The 20,237-nt window shown below is 43.4% G+C and overlaps 1 protein-coding gene across 1 annotated transcript in view; it reads right to left on the bottom strand.

Annotated features, from left to right (window-relative positions):
• Positions 1–5,742: 5,742 nt before the first annotated feature.
• Positions 5,743–20,237, bottom strand: part of RAB11FIP4 (RAB11 family interacting protein 4) — a 278,710-nt gene continuing 264,215 nt past the window's right edge. The window contains exon 14 of the mRNA XM_028154824.2: positions 5,743–5,765. The gene's annotated coding sequence lies outside the window, so the exon portion shown is untranslated. The remainder of the gene's footprint in view (positions 5,766–20,237) is intronic.

Raw genomic sequence — 20,237 nt, 5'->3', positions numbered from 1 at the left:
TACTTTTGGAAAGCAAATATAATTATTTGTAGTTTTTACACTACAATGACTGGAAATAAAGTTCTTTGTCAGTAGATATATATATAAGGAGATAGACAGTCTTCCAATTACCGGTATTGTGAAGGCACATCTACCTAGAGATATAGAAATGGAAGTCAGGGATAGGGCAGCCGATTGATGCTTCTCTCTCACATGGATGTTTCTCTCTCTCTCTTTCTCTTTCTCCCTCCCTCCCTCCCTCTTCCTTCCTCTCTAAAATCATAGACGGTTCCTTAATTTGGGTTTATCTGATGTTTTTCTAATAGTTGAGTGGGGTTATGGGTTTTGGGGAGGAAGATCACAGTAGTCAAGTGCCATTCTCATCACATCATATCCACGTGCTGTCAACATGATTGTCTCTGGTAATGTTAACTTAATTACCAGACAAATTTAAGATTTGATAGGCTTCTCCACTGTAAAGTTACTTTTTCACCCCTTTTCATACTACTTTTTGGAAGCAAGTCCCCAAGTGTAGCCCACACTCAGGTGTGGTGATGGGTGATTGTGGTGGTGAATTAAGCTCCACTTCCTTGATGGGGGAGTATCTACGTAAATTATTTCTAATTTTTCTGTACAGGAGATCTTTCTTTTATCCCTCATTTCTGTATTCATTCAATCATTTATTTGTATGGATTCATAGATATTTATTTGGTACTTTGAGCTATATTCAATATTATGTTCTTCATTTTGTTGTTCAAATTGTTCCTGCTTTGGCCACTGGTAGACCTTTTATTTAATTAATTAATTAATTTAGTTAGTTAGTTATTTTTCATTGGGAGACCTTTTAGTTGGCTCCTCTGTCCCCTTGACATGGCCCCATCATTGTGGGTTTTTTTTTTTCCTTTTAGCAATTCCTTACTTTCTCCTACTACAAGAAGTGCTATCTTGTATATTCCTTACCCTAGTCCTAGATCAACCATTTAGCCAAGAAGCTATGGTTCCTTTTATTTTGACAGAGAAACCAAGATGTGGGAGCTGGGTGTGCCCACTGCTTCTGAGGTGTCATTGTTTCTGGACAGAACTAGGAAATGTGTATGTATATTAACACATGCATAAACACAAGTCTATAGTTATTACTGTATCTATCAATCTCTACCTAGGTTAAACTAAACATGAGTTTATGCTGGTGTCTCCGCCTCTAATCCTTTTTGTTTGTTTGTTTTCTAATGAGAGTAGTCATATTCTTTTCAATCTATCTCACTCTTTCCTGAGCCCTTATTCCAAGGGGCCCCAGTTGGTGCTGTTCAGACAATTATATGTTTAACAAGTGTCACCACATTTTCCTGAGAAATAACTAGTTTTCTTTTCACAGGGACTTCAAAATGTCAGGGCGGAGAGAGATGATGAGAAACTTTGTTGCCCATCCCAGCAAACTCCTGGTGAGAGAGAGGCAATGGGAGTAGCCAATGAGTTGAAGGTCTGCTTGTCAGTGATGCCTCTTCTTTACTGGCAGAGCTCCCTCTCCAGACCCGGACTTCCTCTACTTAAGTGTGAGTGCCCTTCGTAAGGGGCATGTCTCAGGTTTCTCCCTTCACTGGCTTCCAGAAAATCGTAACATCAATTCTATTTTTATAATTCTAATTACGTTGCTTATATACTCAATTAAAGCAGGGTTCCTTTTTTTTCTCATTAGAAGCTACTTTTCATTTCTTAGAAATCTTCAAATTTACTAAAGTGTCAGCAGAAGAAGGGGAACAGGATGCATTGTGAACAAGAAAATGAATTCACCGTGAAACTCCCAAGCAGAGTTGGGGAACTTGTTTTATTCTGGGCTCAGTGTTTCTTGACGTGAATTCAGGATTATTTCAGAGAAAATGATGGCATAGAAAAAGTAGCTTGGAAAGCCATGAATCTTGAAGAGTTTTTACATGCTGCTGACTCCTGTTTCAAACAATACTATGATAGAACCTTTTGAAAAATCAATAAACATCTCTAATTTTTTTAGGTAAAAGCCTTGCAAAATCAGAGTTCTTTCTACTTTCTCATTTCATGTCTTTGTATTCCTGGCCATCCCTCCCTGCTCTTCAGTCATACTAATTTCAGCATTACTTTATGAACTGTTCTGCACTTCGTTAATATGTTTGGAATGCCTCCCCCCATTCCCTCATCAAAGGCTTACAACATTCGTCGCTTTAACTCAGATGTCATCTCTGACATGAAAATATCCCCCAATTTTCCCAGATCGAAAAAATTACCCATAGTGCATGTACTTGTCTACCCAACTAGCTAATGTCTAATTCACCTGTGCATCTCTAAAGCCTATTAAAGAATAGACATTCAATACATTTTTGTTGAACTAATTAACAAAGGACTTAACATATCGACATAACGTTCCTTCGATGCTGCTTGGTGCATATCTGAGCTTCCCCCTGGGTAAATGTACAGAGTATTTAGAGGAAAAGATGCACTGAAGTGGGAGCCATGTCTCCTAGTTTCTCCAATCTCAGCTCGGCCTTAGAAAAGTCACTTCAACTTTCTGGGCCCATTTCTTTACACAATTAGAAGATTCTACTAGATCAATTATTCTCAGTCTGGAATAAAATTATAGGCTCAAATATTTTGTGTCAGACAAATCTTTGTGATCCTCTGATAAGATGATTGCTAATCCTATGAAATATGATTTCGGGGTTCTTACAACTTTCAAGTGTATTTTATCCATTGTCACCTCTTCTACTACTTCCATGTATGTTTACATTATTTTCATGACATTTCTTCTATTCATACTTGTAAATATATACCAGAAACTTAGCAGCAATACTTTACTATTTCTACCTTTCCCATACATTAATAGCTTAAAGAAATCCTTTATTAATTCAGTCTAGTTTTTGCACTTAACTGAATGAACCAGCAGTTTATTCTGAGGACATCTCTTGTAGCTTAAAAAAAAAAAAGTAGGTTAGTAGTCTTCAAAATAAATATTATACTTTACCTTTAAGGTTTGTGATGAGAGAAGTATATAATGTGTAATGAAACAAAAAAACCTAACCCACTAGTAGACCTAAAGAACAAGGAAAGACATGCTGAGTTTTTCCTCGGCAGGTCCTCCAGACTGAATTAGTAATTTTCTAGGCATTCCTATAGTACCTGGTGCATACCCTTTTATGGTACCTATCACATTCAATAGCATGTATTAAGTTTTTGCTTCTCTTACTACTCTGTACCTCACAGAAGGGAAATTTATATCATTCGTTCTTGTATCCCCAGTCTCTTAAGACATGATAGATCAATATTTGTTTGATAAACAAATAAGGGCCTTAGCAGGGTAGCTCAGTTGGTTAGACTGTCGTCCCCATATGCCAGGGGTGGAGGTTCCATCCCTGGTCAGGGATTATACAAGTATCAACCAATAAGTGTAATAACAAATCAATGTTTCTCTAATCTCAAATCAATCAATAAAAAATAGATAAATAGCCCTGGCCGGTGTTCCAGTGGTTAGAGCATCAACCTGAGCACCTATGGGTCTCGGACTTGATTCTGGTCAAGGGCTCATACCTAGGTTGCAATTTCTGTCCCAGCCCTGGTTGGGGTGTGTTCAGGAGGCAACCAATTGACATGTCTCTCTCACATCGATGTTTCTTTCTCTAAAAATGAAATAAAAACATATATATATATTTAAATATATTTTATTGATCTTTCACAGAGAGGAAGGGAGAGGGATAGAGAGCTAGAAACATCGATGAGAGAGAAACATCGACCAGCTGCCTCCTGCACACCCCCCACTAGGGATGTGCCCGCAACCAATGCATATGCCCTTGACCGGAATCGAACCCGGGACCCCCCAGTCCACAGACCGACGCTCTATCCACTGAGCCAAACCGGTTTCGGCAAAAACATATATATTTTTAAAAGATGCACATTGAGGTATATTATGGCACATTTCAAAACATCACAGATAGGAGATAAAGCTTTCAGAAACAATAATACATATAGGGTAATACACAAAGGTGTATGGGTCATATACAAAAGGAAGAATTTCATTGGACTTCTCAGGAATAGCATTGAAAGGTAGAAGGCAATCCACAATTCTAAGGAAAAGTGAATTCTAACTTAGAATTACAAACCCAAATTATCACATCGGTCAAGTGAGGAGGTCAAATAAAGATATTTTCAGACATGCAAGATCTCAAGAAAAAGTAACCTCCTTTATACCCTTTCTCAGGAAGCTACTAGAAGGTGTGCTGTACCCAAAGGAGGAAGAAAAACAAGATGTGGGATCCAGAACACAGGGGACGGACTCCCACAAAGAAGTAAGGAAAATTCCCAGGACGATGATGATGAAGGGAAATCCCAGAACAACAGCTGTGTCATTGTCTTAGTGAGCAACAGTTAAGACGAAAATGGGAGGAATATTTCTGAGAAAAAAAAACAACAATCCTAAATAGATGTATTACCTGATGAGTTTGAATGAATAAGATTTACAGTTTGGGCAGGACATTTGGAGAAAAATTAATAAGTACATAGAATGCTTAATAATTGAGACAATGATTAACACAGGGAAAAGGGGTGAAAGTATAAGACAGGAAATATGATCATAGTGTATTACACAGATTCACCCTGAAAAGTCTTTTCAAATTCATAACATAAATTAAAAATTGGCCAGGCTGGTGTGGCTCAGTGGTTGAGTGTCGACCTATGAACCAGGAGGTCATGGTTTGATCCCAGGTCAGGGCACATGCCCAGGTTGTGGACTCCGCCTTAGTGTGGGGCGTGCAGGAGGCAGCCGGTCAATGATTCTCTCTCATCATTGATGTTTCTCTCTCTCCTGCTCCCTTCCTCCCTGAAATCAATAAAAATATATTTTAAAAAATGAAAATAAATAAAAATTGATTTAAACCACAGCTGTTGATGACAGTTTGGGGAAGATGGGGGAGTGAGTGTGGAGGGGAGGGGACAGAGTTGATCCAAGGCCAAAAAAAGGATCCTACACTTAGTGGGAAAGAGACCCCCCACCCCCTAAACGAAGGACATTTCCCTCCAAGACTGCTCAAGTCTTGAACACCCTCGGCCTGATAAAGGACACGGAAAGGTGTTCAGAGGAAAACGGGAGGGGATTGGTGGAGCGGTCCCCAGGCAGCGAGGTTGCAGTGCTGTCCACCCCCACCCGCCAACGCCCCGGAGGAAGGGGCAGGGGCTGCTACCCCCAGGCCCGGCCTTCGGACGGCGCTGCGCCCTGGCTTGCTTCCCACAGGGACTCCGTGCCCCGGAGGCCGGCGGCTGCTCGGGGGCAGGGGCAGGCTGTGGAGTCGGGCTGGGGCTGCAGGAGTCGGGCTGGGGCTGCAGGCACCGAGCTGCCGCGGGGACCGGGCTGGAGGGGAGGCGGGCGCCCTTCCCGCGGGAGCTGCGGCAGCCTGTCGAGGGCCGCGGGGAGCCTCCACCAGCCGCCGCTGCTAGATCGGGGGGGTGGGGGGGGGGGGGCGCTCCTTTGCCCTGCCGCCCCGAGCCCGCGTCTCTCGGCTCCGCCAGGACCGCCTCTCCGCCGCCCCAACCTCGGCCCTCAGTCCCGGACCCGGGCCCTCGCCTCGGACCCTGGCCCCCGACCCCAGACTCTGACCCTTGTCCCGACCTTGATCCTCACCACCGACCCGATTCCGACCCTTGCCTGCGATCCCAACCCTGACCCCCCACCCGACCCTCCCTCGTCCTCGGCGGATCCTCGCTCTCAGACCTGCAGCCCGCGAGGTGGAGCCGAGGCCGGGTGGAGCGGGTCCCGGGGTCCCGGGGTCCCGCGTGGGGCGCTCTCAGCCCCGCCAGGATAGTGGCCGCAGCCCGGGCGCGGGAGACTCCCTGGGAGTGGACGAAGGGAGGGCATCCGACCGAGTGCCCGCCGGGGCAGGGAGGTGACCGGGTGAATGAAGCACAAAGGAACGGAGGGAGCTGACGGGAGAGCGGCGTTTGGGATGTGCCACGGTTCAAGCCGCGCAACACACCGGTCACACGTGGGACACACGATCGGTTGCCTCCGCACGCACCCGGGGTAGAACCTGCAACCCCTGGACCAGACCTGAGCCGGCGACCGTTCAGTGCTAGGGCGGAATGTGTATTCCTTTCCAAGTTTTACAGTACTGCGTGACTTTTAAAATTAGTTAATTTAAAAAAGGAAAAAGAGGCCGGCCGGTGTTGCTCAGTGGATTGAGTGCCATCCCAGTCCCACCAACCAGGAGGTCACGGTTTGATTCCCGGTCAAGGCAAATGCGGGGGGTTGTAGGCTCAACCCCCAGTAGGGGGCGTGCAGGAGGCAGCCAATAGATGTTCCTCTGTCATTGAGGTTTCTCTCTCTCTCTCTCTCTCTCTCTCTCTCTCTCTCTCTCTCTTTCTAAAATCAATAAAAGAGCCGCTAGTGGCCTTGAGTAACCCCAAAGCCTAGATTTCCCAGCATCTGGAAGGGGGGTTTGCTCCCTTGTTAAAGGAAGCTTCACCCTCCTACAGGGTTGCTGTAAGGTTTAGTGACACGGCAGGCAAAAGTGCTTTGTCAGAGCCTGTGATGAGCACAAACTAGTTGGTCAGGGAACCTGATGAGTGAAGTTATTTCAGGATGAAGAAAGGACTTCGCAGCCCACAGCAGCCTCTCGCCCACAATACCTGCGTGCTGAAGGGCTGGCTGGAGTGGCTGTGATCCAATTTGAACGTGGGTTCTTGAGCAGACGGAGGCTGTAAAGGAGAGAGCAATAATAGAGCTGCTTGTGTGAACAACTTGAGGTCTTTTTAAATGTTAATTTGTACCTGGACAGCTCCCAGGTTACGGAGGCTTAGGGTAAGATGGGGAGAAAAGGGAGCAGGATTCGCAAAAGAGACAATATGCCTCACTTATTATGAGCATCTTATTAGCAAACAGATAGGTGAGGGAGTGAAATTGTTCACTTTACAAAGTACGTGTTCCTCACAGGAAAAACGGATCACAAGTCTCTTAAGGCAGGATCTTCTCTGGTGTTTCAAAACAACAGCGTATTAAATAAAAGCGGAGGTGTTTCCAGCAGTTGGCTGTAAAGTGTCAATCAGAAGTTAAGATAAAGCAGATTTTTATTTTAATAGCCCAACTAACCCTAAAAAGATGCTGCAGCTGGGATTTGAACCAGAGTCGGATTCTGAAGTCTCTCACTTTTCTTTTCTCTCTATTAAAATGTTTTATTTAAATATTTTTATTTCACTTCTAAATGTGTGAATGGTTGGGTGGGCAATCCTCCAAGCTTTTTTTTTTTCCTCACAACACAAACATATACATGTTTTAAATGTATTATACAATAACTACTGTTCTGTAACTTGCCTTTTTATTTTTATTTATTTTTTTTTAAATATATATTTTTATTGATTTCAGAAAGGAAGGGAAAGAGAGAGATGGAAACATCAATGGTGAAAGAGAATTACTGATCCGCTGCCTCCTGCACTACCCCTACTGGGGATTGAGCCTGTAACCCGGGCATATGCCCTTGACTGGAATTGAACCCGGGACCCTTCAGATCGCAGGCCGATGCTCTATCTACTGAGCCAAACCAGCTAGGGCTAACTTGCCTTTTTTAGTTTTAACAACATATTGGCCTATTTTCATCTCATATACATACACTCTTCCATCTTTTTAATAGTTGCATATTACACCATTGCCTGGATGTACTTTAATTTATTTAACTACTTCCTTGTTAGACAATTTAGGATCTTTCCAATGTTTTGCTATTAACAAACATCGCTTCAGTGACCATCCTTATACATATACGTTTGTGTACTTTTGTTAGTATTTCTGTAGATTTGTATGTGTCAGAATACCTGGGCCTTAACTCATGTATGTTTAAAATGTTGGTAGATACTGCCAAAATGTACTCAAAATAAAGATGGTGGTTTTAATTGTATGGCCCACTACCCCTCCAGCAAATGAGTGAGTGCATTTTAAAATAGCTGGCTTCCTGGCCCGCTGGTGTGGCTCAGTGGTTGAGCATCGACCTATGAACCAGGAGGTCATGGTTCGATTCCCAGGTTGTAGGCTCAATCCCCAGTGTGGGGCCCGCAGGAGGCAGCCAATCATTAACTCTCTCATCATTGATATTTCTCTCTCTCTCTCCCCCTCTCCCTTCCTCTCTGAAATCAATAAAAATATATTAAAAAAATAAAATAGCTGGCTTCCTCTGTGCTAGTGGCAGCTGTGTGGACCCCTAGGGAAGGGCTACTCATGGAGAAGGAGAAAGACTGTGACCAAGTCTTTCAAGCAGAAAGCTCTTTTTCTTGGGTGCTTTGTGTTAACCCAAACCAATGTTATTCGCTGAAATGCAGCGGGGGAACTTCAGGTTTGTGGCTCTCTTGTGGTTCATAAACCTTCACCATTTAAAAGAACATGGCATTTGAATTTCTAACAGTATGCTCGTTTTGTAATAAAATAAATGGAAGATTGTTAAAAGTGACCAAATAATAACCTGTTGTTGTAAACCCAGAGTTTCAATTTTGTTTCAGCAAGGTACATCCACACTGTAAGTGGATTCCAGCTTGCCTTAGGAGTGTGACTTTAAGAGAAACCAAATGGCTCCAAAGAGAACATTCCTCCCTGTGCTTCCTAATAAATGATCAAAGCTCCCAGGGTCAATGGGCTACGGCTTTGAAGAACATCTCAAATGTTTCATTTGGTAGAAAATGCAACACCCTCACTCTTCTACATGTGATAGCAACTTTATGAACCAAGAATGGTATTTTAGTTTGGATGGAGGATTATAAAGAACTGACACAACCTCTTCTAAGACACTCAAGCAGTTGGGCATTATTGCAAATCGACACAGAGAGCAAGAATGGGGACAGAGCTTCAAGAGAATGGAATTAAAAAGAGTTCAAAATGGGACCTAATTGCAGGAATTTGTGGACCCTTACTTCAGGGTGCTCTTATAATGTGATTCAGTGACTCTCCATTTTCTCTTGACTACTATGTTCTTCCCCCCACACAGTTACTCTGTATACCTTTTCCATATTTCAGTCTCTACTTACTCATAGAGTCTGCTTCCTTACAATTTTGCCTGGCCAAGCTCTTCAAGCTCTTATCTCTAACTCATGGATTCTCTTTAGTTTTAACTCATATGTTCCCATGATGTAATTCTCTCTTTTCTTCTTAATGTAGAGTCCAAAGAGAGAGTTAAGTTCATTCAGTTCTTCCTCCCTCCCTTCCTTCTTTCCTTCCTTCCTTCCTTCCTTCCTTCCTTCCTTCCTTCCTTCCTTCCTTCCTTCCTTCCTTCTTTCTTTCTTTCTTTCTTTCTTTCTTTCTTTCTTTCTTTCTTTCTTTCTTTCTATTAATCCTCACCAGAGAATATTTTCCCATTGATTTTAAGGACAGTGGAAGAGACAGGGGAAGACAGAGAGAAACATAGATGTGAGAGAAACACACATCAGTTGGTTGCCTCCTGCATGCGCCTGGACATCAGTTGGTTACCTCCTGCATGTACCCGGGCTGGGGAGGAGCCTGCAACCAAGGTATGTGCCCTTGACCAGGTTCCAACCCGGGATCCTTTGGTCCACAGGCCGATGCTTTATCCACTGAGCCAAACTGGTTAGGGCACTTCAGTTCACCTTTTCATGCCAGGGTACATTATAGGTTTTTTGCCAGCCAATGGATTGGTTGTCCTTGAGTCAGAATTTTACTTACTGTGACCTGATCTGTAGTGACAAATTGCCCAGGTCAGGTGGTAAGAAAAAGTAGCTGTGGGCAGACCATTTTCCTTTAGGAAGAGTTTTGAGCATATTAAATATTGCTCTTATAATAGGTGGCATGCATGACATAGAGTTGTTTTTTTCCCCAGTGAATGTTTATTGAGTACTTAGTGTTTTTCAATGTTGGGTTCTAGGGACTTCAAAGATAAAGAAAATATTTATTCTCTCTTTCATGGAAGTCACAGCATTATGAAGGATAGACATATTGATTAAAGAAATAAGTCACAATGAAAACTACATAGTACAGTGCAACTGTACAAATATTCATTCATTTAGTCAACCAATAGGTAATGGGCACTTACTACTGCCTAACTCTGGAAGTTGAGCAGCAAACAATTTCAGTTCAGTGGAGCTTATGTTTCAGTGCATGAGTGGAAAGACAATACTATGTTAGATAGTGATCAGTGAGATGGGGAAAAGAAAAAGCAAGAATGTAGAATAAGGGTTGTAGAGGGAGGATAAACATAAAAGGCCTCCCCGAAGGAGTGACATTTGAGAAGGATTTGAAGTAGGTGAGGGGATGAGCCGTGACTTTATCTGGGGAAAAGAAGTCCAGGCAGAGAGACTAGCCAGTGCAAAGGCCCTGCACTGCGATATTGAGGGGGGTACTACTGCGATACAGGGAGGCTAATGTATCTGGAAACTAGGGAGGAGTGGGAGATAAGGTCAGAGAGGAAAGGGAGTGGCAGGACACCAAATGGCATTGTTACCAGAAAGGGACCGTCTGCCTGGGGCCAGCTGGTAGTGTGTGGATTCTTGACTTCATGCAGAAAAAATTTCAAAACAGATAACTCTGAGAGAACATTTATTAAAGCTGGGGACGTAAAACAAGAAAGGACTTAGCATAGAAGAAGCAACAAAAGAACCTAGACTGGGCTGCCCTAGCTCTCTGGGAAGTCAAAGAAAAGGGATCAGGCTCAGGGGTTAGCCTGGGACAAGCTGCTGCTGCCCATTGCTCCCCTGGTTGCAAGTCTCATGGGGTCCTTTAGAGTTTAGGAGATGCATGCCTGTGGGGGAAGAGTGGGGGAAGAAGAGGGGAAGGGAATGGCAGGGGCTGCTCCCCAGAGGGAGAACACACACTGGGTCCTATGTCTTGAGGCTTTTAGAAAAAACATATTTTTATTGATTTCAGAGAGGAAGGGAGAGGGAGAGAGAGACAGAAACATCAATGATGAGAGAGAACCATTGATCAGCTGGATGCCTCCTGCACGGCCCCCACTGGGGATCAAGCCCACAACTCTGGGCATGTGCCCTGACTGGGAATCGAACTGTGACCTCCTGGTTCATAGGTCGATGCTCAACCACTGAGCACACCAGCCAGGCTGTCTTAAGGTTTTTATCTCTTTCTCACAAAAGAGAACTTCAGGGGAGGTCTCAGGGGAGGGTTTCAGCAGCATATTACTCTGTTTTCTAGGTATGCTCCTCCAGGGCCATGGTCTCCACGGACTGGTCAGTATCAGGACAGGGAGTCCTCAGTCATTGCAGCGGGTCCTGGTGTGGCCCATCCGGTTTTGCTGCATTTCTGGGCCTGAAGCTGAAATACAACTGAGGCCTAGATGCTATCTCTAGGGAGGTGACCTGTGTCTGCTGTAAATTGCTCTGTCATTTTGTTTAGTTCTCTGTCTCAGTATCCCTGTTCTACTTGCCTTGGCTTACTGGCCTCTCTCAGTATGGGGCTTTGTAGGCAAGTGAAATATTTTAGTTCTTACTCTGAGTCAAGAAGCTGCTGCAGGACACCTGAAACTAATACAAAACAATATTGAATGTAAACTGTAATTGAAAAATAAAATTTTTTAAATGATTGTTAAAAAAAAAAAGAGAGAGAAGCCGCTGCAGGGCTTTGAGGAGCATAGATGTGGTCTGCCAGACTATAAAAGAATAACGTTGGCTGCTGTTAAGAATAGATGCCTGTTTATATATGGAATCTAAAGAACAAAATAAGCAAAACTGAAACAAGACTTATAGACACAAAGAACAGACTAATGGTCGCCAGAGGGGAGGAGGCTTGGGAGACTAGGTGAAAATGGTGAAAAGATTAAGAAGTACAAATTGGTAGTTACATAGTCATGGGGATGTAAAGTATAGCATAGGAAATATAGTCAATGATATTGTTTTATCCCTCCCCCCCCCCCAAGAATATATTGTTGCCAGGTGGGTACTGGAAATATCAGGGGAATACTTTGTAAAGTATATAATTGTTATCCTATATAATAGAAGACTAATATGCAAATTGACCGAACGGCAGAATGACCGGCAGAACAACTGGTCACTATGATATGCACTGACCACCAGGGGGCAGACGCTCGACACAGGAGCTGCCCTCAGCTCGCAGGCCCCGACCAGCAGTAGCTGGTGAGCAGGTGGTGCCAGGCCAGCCAAGGCAGGTGCCAGCAGGGGAAGGGGGGTCCAATCACCCCGCCAGTCACCCTGCAGATCGGCCCTGATCGCTGGCCAGGCCTAGGGACCCCTACCTGTGCATGAATTTTGTGCACTGAGCCTCTAGTAGAATAGTAAGAAGCTAAGAAAATCCAGGACAAGAGGAATAGGGAAACTGAGATAGATAGTTCAACTGCAGTTTTCAGTCACCTAATAAATCTTAACTTCCCTAAACCAAGGACACTTAATAGTAAATGAGTTGCACTTCTCCTTCCCAACCAGAGGGAAAATAGCTTAAATCACCCTACTCAGGAGCAACTGAAATCTTGCTTCCTAGCATATGTCCTCAGTTTGGCTCAAATAAATTCTTTTGTTGTTGTTGTTGTTGTTGATTCTCATCCAAGGATATTTTTTCCCATTGATTTTTAGAGAGAGTGGAAGGGAGGAGGAGAGACAGAGCGATGGATGGAGGCTTGACTGGAATTGAACCCAAGACCCTTCAGTCCTTAGGCCAATGCTCTAACCACTGAGCCACTGGCTAGGGCTCAAATAAATTCTTACAAAATTTTTTAAAAAATCACCCTACTCACCCTAACCAGTTTGGCTCAGTGGATAGAGCATCGGCCTGCGGACTCAAGGGTCCCAGGTTCGATTCCGGTGAAGGGCATGTACCTTGGATGCGGGCACATCCCCAGTTAGGGGTGTGCAGGAGGCAGCTGATTGATGTTTCTCTCTCATCAATGTTTCTAACTCTCTCCCCTTCTCCCTTCCTCTATGTAAAAAAATCAATAAAATAAAAAAAGACCTAAAATTCTATTAAAAAAAAAAAAAGAAAAAAAAGAAGATAAGAACCAAGGTCTTGTTGTCTCACTGGTAACATCTTTTGGTCCCATCCAGTAACCCCAGTCGGTAACATACCACTATGCTGTATACTTGAAATGGATACAAATTAATATTGAATGTAAACTGTAATTAAAAAATGAAATAATAGGACTTATGATTGTCATGAATTCTATTTATTTTTATTATTTTTTTGAAATATATTTTTATTGATTTCAGAGAAGAAGGGAAAGGGAGAGAGAGAGAGAGAAACATCAATGATGAGAGAGAATCATTGATTGGCTGCCTCCTGCGGGCCCCACATTGGGGATCGAACCCGCAACTTTAGGCAAGTACCCTGACTGGGAATCGAACCGTAACCTCCTGGTTCATAGGTTGATGCTCAACCACTGAGCCACACCAGCCGGGCATTGTCATAAGTTTTAACAAATCAATATGCATAGACTAAATAGAATGGTGGCTTGCAATACATATGTATGCTATCTTTTATTAATTGTAAGATGACTTTTCTAAGGTTTCACATTAGTAGTAGTTAAGTTAAATATAGAACACATAGCTTAGCTATGCAATATTAATAAAATAAGATGCTATATGTAACATCAGCTCATAATTGATATTGAATAAATATAACAACTATTATCATAAAAAAATAGACTCAAGAAGGCCAGGGTGAAAGCAGGGAGACCAGGTGAGGGCTATAGCAATAATCCAGGTGAGTGGTAATGGTGGCTTGCTCGAGGATAATAGCAGTAGCAATGATGGGGAGAAGTCACATTTTGGCTGTATTTTGTAGAGGACTGCTGACAAGTTAGATATGGAGGCAACTCCTGGGCTTTTGGCCTGAGAAACTGAGAAAATACAATTGCCATTATCCAAGAAGGAGAAGATTATAGCAAGAGCAGATTTTGAGGGAGAACTTCAGCAGCTTGATTTTGGACGTACTAATTTTGAAATGCCTGTAAGAGCTCCAAGTGGAGATGCTGAGCAGGCAGGTGGCTATACTGGCCTGAGTCTGGTGTTCGGTGGACAGTGATGGGCTGGTGCTCTGCACCTGGAAGTCCTATGGATCTGCGCTGTCCAATGTGGCAGCCACTAGCTACTTGTGGCAATTTAAATTTAGATCAACGAAATGAACTTAAAAATTCAGTTTATCATACCCTAACCTGTTTGGCTCAGTGGATCGAGCATCAGCCTGTGAAGTGAAGGGTCCCGGGTTTGATTCTGGTCAATGGCACGTACCTCTGTTGTGGCTCGATCCTCGGCCATGGTTGGGGCAAGTGCTGGAGGCAAGTTTCTCTTTCTCTCTCTGTCTCTCCCCTTCTCTTCCACTCTCTCTAAAAAATCAATGGAAAAATATTCTCTGGTGAGGATTACAGAAACTCAGTTTCTCACATGCTATAGCCACATTTCAAGCACTTAATAGCCACCCAGGGTTCATGACTGCTGTATCAGAAAGTGCAGATACAATACATTTACAAATATATACATATTAGAGGCCTGAAGCATGAAACTCGTGCAAGGGGCTCGGCCCTCACAGCCCCGGCTTCGTCCAGAAGGTCATCCAGAAGGTAGTTCAGCTGTTCAGTCTAATTAGCATATTATGTTTTTATTATTCTAGATTTTTATTGATTTCAGAAAGGAAGGGAGAGGGACAGAGAGAAACATCAGTGATGAGAGAGAATCATTGATTGGTTGCCTCCTGTGGGCCCCACACTGGGGATGGAGCCCACAACCTTAGGCAAGTGCCCTGACCAGAAATGGAACCGTGACCTCCTGGTTCATAGGTTGATGCTCAATCACTGAGCCACGTCAGCTGGCCAATACAACACATTCCTATCATCATAGAAAATTCTACTGGATAGCACTGATAGATGTCATTTGATGTTATGGGCCTGGATAAGATCACCTAGAAAATTAGAAAATTAGTGGGATGGGGGGAAAAAGATGTAAAGACTGAGCCCTTTATATAAATGTACATAAGCACACAAATTGGTGGTGATAGTGGGATGGTGGGCCATTAAGGGCAACTTTCCTTTTTAATTTTTTCCCCATGAGCTAAATTTGCAAATGAATAAAGGGACAAAAGATATTCCAGCCACAGGGAAAATGGCTGGTGAATGATAAGAAAGCTGGCATTTCTGGAGGAAGGCCATATTATTCTTGTATAGTTAAGCACACACACACACACCACACACCACACACCACACACACACACCACACACACACCACACACACCACACACAACCACACACACCACACACACACCACACACACCACACACACACACACACACACACACACCACACACACCACACACACCACACACACCACACACACACACCACACACACCACACACTCACCACACACAACACACACACCACAACGCCACACCTCTTCTTTGCTGAAACAAGTTGGGACTGAACATGTGATGCTGAGGCTAATCAGTCACGTCTAATTGGAGGGTAGAATGAGAAGAAGAAAAAGAATTTTTCCTTGTCACTTGTGCCTGGGAATAGACGTGGGAATTCAATTTAGAGAAATGGGTATTACCTCACAACACATCCTACCTGCTTCTTTCCGTGATGAAAATGAAATGTGATATTTATTTTCAATTTTTTGAAGTTTTGTTCAAGAAAGACCTACAACATACTTAAGCAGGATTGGGTTTCTATATGGGTTGGAGGCAAACTGAAAAAAAGTTGACAGAGCTAATCAGCGATGGCTTTGATGAAATGTATTCACACACAAACAATCGGCAGGCCAATCATTTCAGAGCATGTTTTTTTTCAAGACGTCAGTTTGTTTTAATAGTAGGCTGTTACCCCAAACTACCATTTCTTTTCTTCTTCGCCTTTTTTTTTTTTTTTTTTTTTTTTTAGTTTTCAAAAGCAATAACTTAAGCCACAGGAAAACAACCCACAAAAATGCTTTTGCCAATTAAAAGAAACTCTTTCCATTTACATGTGTTTGAACTGGAGTAACCTGAAAGAGTTTTTAAAGATTTCATTAGAAAAAAAAAAAAAAACTTTATAAAGTAGAATCTATTCGAATCTCCCGTTGTCATGCTAGGCTCCTGCAGTTAAAGACCATGCCATCGTGTCCATTATACTTACCTCCTCATTTTCAGGGCTTGTTAGCCTGGCTGTAAAAACCTGCTTCAGTTGAAATCTGGCAAGGGGACAAGGGCTGCATGCCAGAAGTAATTTACTATCCCGTGTGGTTTGCAGAGTAAAAGGAGCTATATATAATAGAAAAAGAAATGAAAAGTCCCCTGTTCCAAATATTTTAATGTGTGTAATGTGTGTCACCTCAAACTCTTCAGCTTTTGTTGTAGCAGTGTGAGATAGCATGAAAGGTTTGAAAAGTACAGATGCTTTGCATTCGCATCAAACAGCGGGCCCTGATGTTCTTAGGCATCAAAGACCAATCTGTGTCTATCGCTTCTGCTCTGACTTTGAAGCGGACCAGAGCTCTCTGTGTGGGAGAAGTGGGCAGAGGAGTTAAGCAAGGGAGGGGGATGGGATTCCAGGTGATTTAGCATTGAAGTTAGGTACGTCCCTTTACCAAATAATAATAATAATAATCTATAAAAATAAAAGCCTAGCTGAAACCGGTTTGGCTCAGTGGATAGAGCGTCGGTCTGCGGACTGAAGGGTCCCAGGTTCGATTCCGGTCAGGGGCATGTACATTGGTTGCGGGCGCGTCCCCAGTGGGGGATGTGCAGGAGGCAGCTGGTCGATGTTTCTCTCTCGTCGATGTTTCTAGCTTTCTATCCCTCTCCCTTCCTCTCTGTAAAAAAATCAATAAAATATATTTTAAAAAATAAAAATAAAAGCCTAATGTTTTTCCTTTCACATTTTACCTCACTGGTTTTGTCTGTTCTTGTCTCCTTGAAGGGAAGATTACAATCAAGAGACAAAGTGAAGAAAAACAAGCAAGAATGTATTGACCGCAGCAAAAAATATACTTAGGGCTGTGAAACAAGGAAGATTTTAGAAGAAGCAACAGGAAAACGTAGGCTGGGCGGTTTTGGCTCACTGAGAAGTGAGCGAAAAGGGGGCCTTGGAGACAAGTTCAGGGGGTTAGCGTGGGACAAGCTGCCACTGCCCATTGCTCCCCTGGTTACAAGTCTTGTGGGGTTCCATGGAGTTTAGGAGATGCATGCCTGTGGGGGAAGAAGAGAGGAAGGGAATGTCAAGGGCATGCCCCCTAGAGGGAGAGGGTGCGCTGGGACCTTTATTTTGAGGGGTTTTAAGGCTGGGTGTTTAGGGAAGGTCTTAGGGGAGGATCTCAATAGAATATTCACTAGCTTTCTGCTGATGTAACCAAAATGAGGTTTATTCTCTTAACTTCAAGAACTTGTCTCCAAGGCCCCCTTTTCGCTCACTTCTCAGTGAGCCAAAACCTCCCAGCCTAGGCTTTCCTGTTGCTTCTTCTAAATTCTTCCTTGTTTCACAGCCTTAAGTATATTTTTTGCTGCGGTCAATACATTCTTGCTTGTTTTTCTTTACTTTGTCTCTTGATTGTAATCTTCCCTTCAAGGAGACAAATTACACTAATGGAATTTCTGCTGTCTCCCTGAGTGGGGTGATTTAAGCCACTTACCCTCTGTTTGGGGAGAAGTGCAACCCAGTTGCTCTTAAGTTTCTTTGGTTTAGGGAAGATAGGATTTACTAGGGGTCTGCAAACTGCTGTTTAACTTAGTTTCCCTATTCTGCTTGTCCTGGATTTTCCTAGCTTCTTACTATTCTATAACAGTTGTACACATATGCAAAAATCCATCCATTGAGGTTCAAACTTTAGATTTGTGCACTTCATGAAAGTCATACTTTAATTTAAAGGAAAAAAGTAATGGCCAGACTCTCTCTTTGAGGATACCATTCCTTTCCAGAGCTTTATTTGTGTGGCAGGGTCAAAATATTGAAACACAAATGACCAAAGCCTCCTCCCTCTCCAAAAGAGTTCATGTGAATTTTGCATCCTGGCCCACAATGTATCCCTTTTAAAATAAATTATTGGCCTGGCTGGTGTTGCTCAGTGGTTGAGCATCGGCCCCTGAACCAGAAGGTCACAGATTCTCAGTTAGGGCACATGCCAGGGTTTTGGGCTCTCCCTTCAGTAGGGGTATGCAGGAGGCAGCCAATAGATGATGTTTCTCTCTCATCTCATCGATGTTTCTTTCTGTCTCTCTCCCTTCCTCTCTCTGAAATCAATTTAAAAAACATATTTAATATAAGTTATTGTTTTTTTTGCCAATCATCACGTAAGATTAATCCCAGAAAGATGTATCCTGCTCACCCCATGTTGGAGAAACACTGGTCCCATTGAACCCAGTTTGGAAAACAGGGATGAGGGGTCTAAGGGTCCTAAGACAATCTCTTGGGGAGTTGGACAGATGAACGATAGCAGATGTTTGCAAATCAAGTCAAAACTTCTGTTCTTGCCTTCAAAGTACGTTAAGTGTAAACTTCAAAATAGCTTGAACCTTTCTTTAATTATTCATTGTCACATCTGAAGATTAAGTTCTCAAATAGCTCAGTGGTTAAAAACAGCAGGCAAAGAAATGCTTATCTTTTATTATTATTATTACTAGAGGCCCGATGCACGAAATTCGTACAAGGGTAGGCCTTCCTTCTCCTGGCTGCCGGCACTGGCTTCCCTCTGGCCCCCAGGACCTGGGCTTCCTTCACAGCCCTGGCTTCATCCAGAAGGTTGTCCGGAAGTACATCTGAAAGGATGTCTGGTCTAATTAGCATCTCCTAAACTCGATGGGACACCACAAAACTTGTAACCAGGGGAGCAATGGGCAGTGGCAGCTTGTCCCACGCTAACCCCCTGAACTTGTCTCCAAGGCCCCCTTTTCGCTCACTTCTCAGTGAGCCAAAACCGCCCAGCCTAGGTTTTCCTGTTGCTTCTTCTAAAATCTTCCTTGTTTCACAGCCCTAAGTATATTTTTTGCTGCGGTCAATACATTCTTGCTTGTTTTTCTTCACTTTGTCTCTTGATTGTAATCTTCCCTTCAAGGAGACAAGGACAGACAAAACCAGTGAGGTAAAATGTGAAAGGAAAAATAGAAAAGCACAGAGGTGGGAGCATGCTTAATGCTAACCCTATTCCTCTTTCATAAATCACAGAGGATCAAGGTGCGCATGTGAATGTTGAAATAAACAGGTCTAGCAAGAACTTCTGCTTTGGTTCTGTATCATCTTAAAAAAGAACTGAGCTGTGTAGTTATTTTGAGCTTAGTAATTACAACAACAATGCTGCTTCCCAGCTGGGTTGTCTGATGGTTTTCTTAGAAATGCTAAGTCGCTTTATGGTTTAGGAGTGTCTATATCTTACTGATTTTATTCAATAACTCACAAACTTTTCAATACCAAGATCTCTTCTGAAAAAAGTTTCTGATATCCACCCATCGCCAGAAGTTTTGAAAGACCTTGTCCTACACAGCCAAGGAGACTTAAATAATAAAAGTCTCTCCCCATAAAAAAATTAACCAGCCAATTATTGGCACGTGAACAACCAGCGTTATCACACTAGTTGACTAAATCTAGCTGAAAAAGACATAGTGCTTTGGATAGCCTGATCAGCTTTAGCACCCCCTACGATTTTCATTACTAACTTTTGTTTTGTTTCACACATATTTTTATTGATTTCAGAGAGGTAGGGAGAGGGAGAGATAGAAACATCAATGATGAGAATCATTGATCAGCTGCCTCCTGCATGCCCACTATTGGGGATCGAGCCCACAATCAGGGCATGTGCCCTTGACCGGAATCAAACCCAGGACTCTCAGATCCGAAGGCCAATGCTCTATCCACTGAGCCAAACCAGCTAGGGCTCATTACTAACTTCTTGAAATGTTTCCTCGAAACAGTTCCCTCTTATATTATTATTTATTAATTATTGTATTATTTTTGTCTCACCCTGTACAATACGCTTTATCCTTCTTTGTTTCTTTTTTGTTATTGTTCTTGGTGTTGGAAGGCAAGGACGTGGGATGAGAGCAGACTACAAGGAGACAATATTCTGTGGAAAATGCATTTCACGTCTCTTTCAGGTAGCTCTTAACAGACCGGGAGGCGCTTTTTCTAAACCCCGCCCCACGCGAGCCCCGCCCCTCCACCCCAGTCGCCTGGGGCCGCCGCGCGAAGGAGGGGCCCTCGCTGCAATACCACAGTCAGCCACAGGGAGGAGACAGCGGCCGCACACGCCCGAGGGCCTCTCCGACGGCGGAGGCGGCGGAAACGGAAAAGGCGGGACCTAGAGCGCACGTGACGTCAGCACGTGCGAGCGTCTGGGCTGGGCC

This window comes from Eptesicus fuscus, chromosome 20 (assembly GCF_027574615.1).
Source record: "Eptesicus fuscus isolate TK198812 chromosome 20, DD_ASM_mEF_20220401, whole genome shotgun sequence".
Taxonomy (NCBI): domain Eukaryota; kingdom Metazoa; phylum Chordata; class Mammalia; order Chiroptera; family Vespertilionidae; genus Eptesicus; species Eptesicus fuscus.
The sequence above is the reverse complement of the archived record's forward strand: the minus strand, read 5'-3'. Positions and strand labels throughout refer to the sequence as shown.